We start from the raw sequence: 2,884 nt of genomic DNA, 5'->3' as shown, positions 1-2,884 counted from the left end.
GTAAATTTATCAAGAGAACATAATGACCCTTAATGTGTACACACCTAATAACAGAACTTAAAAATACATGAAAGAAGAATTGGCAAGACTAAAGAAATAGACATCTTTACAGTCACACTTAATTGTATCTGCAAAGTCCATTTGCCATGTAAAGAAATACATTGACAGAATCTATGGATCAGGATATGGACATCTTTAGGATCCAGTATTCTGTCTACCACAGCAATGTACCAAACACCCACAAGACTCACTCTTTAACAGATTCAATGATTGTGAATGATCTCTCTCTCTCCCGCTCTGTCTCTCCCCTGCCCCCAACTCTCTTTCTTTCTCTTTCTCTTCTCTATCTTGGCAACTTTAGCAAAAAAGGGGGAAAACAAAAAAGTAAAGAAAGTGTGAAGGCATGAATGAATCAAGAGTGTAAGTAAGCATGGAATTCTGTTATAATTTTTGAGAGCTTTTTTTTTTTTATACTTTAAGTTCTAGGGTACATGTGCACAATGTGCAGGTTTGTTATATATGTATACATGTGCCATGTTGGTGTGCTGCACCCATTAACTCGTAATTTACATTAGATATATCTCCTAATGCTATCCCTCCTCCCTATCCCCTCCCCACAATAGGACCTGATGTGTGATGATCCCCTTCCTGTGTCCAAGTGATCTCATTGTTCAATTCCCACCTATGAGTGAGAAGATGCAGTGTTTGGTTTTCTGTTCTTGTGAGAGTTTGCTGAGAATGATCGTTTCCAGCTGCATCCATGTCCCTACAAAGGACACAAACGTATCCTTTTTTATGGCTGCATAGTATTCCATGGTGCATATGTGCCACATTTTCTTAATCCAGTCTGACACTGATGGACATTTGGGTTGATTCCAAGTCTTTGCTATTGTGAATAGTGCCACAATAAACATACGTGTGCATGTGTCTTTAGAGCAGCATGACTTATAATCCTTTGGGTATATCCCTAGTAGTGGGATGGCTGGGTCAAATGGTATTTCTAGTTCTAGATCCTTGAGGAATCGCCACACTGTTTTCCACAATGGTTGAACTAGTTTACAGTCCCACAAACACTGTAAAAGTGTTCCTATTTCGGCGCATCCTCTCCAGCACCTGTTGATTCCTGATTTTTTAATGATTGCCATTCTAACTGCTGTGAGATGATATCTCATTGTGGTTTTGATTTGCATTTCTCTGATGGCAAGTGATGATGAGCATTTTTTCATGTGTCTGTTGGCTGTATGAATGCCTTTTTTGAGAAGTGTCTGTTCGTATCCTTTGCCCACTTTTTGATGGAGTTGTTTGTTTTTTTCTTGTAAATTTGATTGAGTTCTTTATAGGTTCTGGATATTAGCCCTTTGTCAGATGAGTAGTTTGCAAAAAGTTTCTCCCATTCTGTGGGTTGCCTGTTCACTCTGATGGTAGTTTCTTTTGCTGTGCAGAAGCTCTTTAGTTTAATTAGATCCCATTTGTCAATTTTGGCTTTCGTTGCCACTGCTTTTGGTGTTTTAGACATGAAGTCCTTGCCCATGCCTATGTCCTGAACGGTATTACTTAGGTTTCCTTCGAGGGTTTTTATGGTTTTAGGTCTAACATTTAAGTCTCTAATCCATCTTGAATTAATTTTCATGTAAGGAGTAAAGAAAGGATCCAGTTTTAGCTTTCTACTTATGGCTAGCCAATTTTCCCAGCACCATTTATTAAATAGGGAATCCTTTCCCCATTTCTTGTTTCTCTCAGGTTTGTCAAAGATCAGATGGCTGTAGATGTGTAGTATTATTTCTGAGGGCTCTGTTCTGTTCCATTGATCTGTATCTCTGTTTTGGTACCAGTACCATGCTGTTTTGGTTACTGTAGCCTTGTAGTATAGTTTGAAGTCAGGTAGCGTGATGCCTCCAGCTTTGTTCTTTTGTCTTAGGATTGTCTTGGAAATGCGGGGTCTTTTTTGGTTCCATATGAACTTTAAAGTAGTTTTTTCCAATTCTGTGAAGAGTCATTGGTAGCTTAATGGAGATGGCATTAAATCTATAAATTACCTTGGGCAGTATGGCCATTTTCACAATATTGATTGTGAAATATTGATTCTTCCTATCCATGAGCATGGTAACTGGTAACGAGGGTTTCCTACCATCTCTACATTATTCTACAGCAAATGGACTATGTTCACTATTCTTCTAGTTGGTTCTAATTTCTATTCTAAAATTGACAAATCTGTTCTAGCTTTTTTTTTACTTCTTTCCCCAGTATCCTCAAATTATTCTTCCATTTGTTTGTGTCCTCTTTTATTTCACTGAGCAGTGATTTGTAGTTCTCCTTGAAGAGGTCCTTTACATCCCTTGTAAGTTGGATTCCTAGGTATTTTATTCTCTTTGAAGCTATTGTGAATGGGAGTTCATTCATGATTTGGCACTCTGTCTGTTACTGGTGTATAAGAATGCTTGTGATTTTTGCACATTTAATTATTCTTTTTCTAGGAGTGTGGAGCATGGTTCTTATTTCAATTTTTATTATTTTTAAAAATGCTACTAATTTTGGAAAATGGGGTCAGGATGTCATGAAATCAAACGAGTGGAGTTCCAACTCAGAGAGATTGCTAAATCACACATTAATTTGTTTTAAAATTCACTTAACACATTAATTAAGTACAACTATGTGTACTTTATAGTGGCCTTTATGCAAATGGTTAAAGGTAATTGGAATGTGCTAGTACGTAACAAGTTTTATTGAATACCTACCCCATATACACACTAAACTCAGCCTGGGAAATACAGCAATGGATGGTACATGCCTATTCTCTGTGTTCATAGAGCCCAAATTTTCCAAAGGGGCATCTATTGAGGAAACTCTAGAAAAACACTTTAAAAAACTATTAATATTAATTCAT

This window comes from Piliocolobus tephrosceles, chromosome 4 (assembly GCF_002776525.5).
Source record: "Piliocolobus tephrosceles isolate RC106 chromosome 4, ASM277652v3, whole genome shotgun sequence".
NCBI lineage: Eukaryota > Metazoa > Chordata > Mammalia > Primates > Cercopithecidae > Piliocolobus > Piliocolobus tephrosceles.
The sequence above is the reverse complement of the archived record's forward strand: the minus strand, read 5'-3'. Positions refer to the sequence as shown.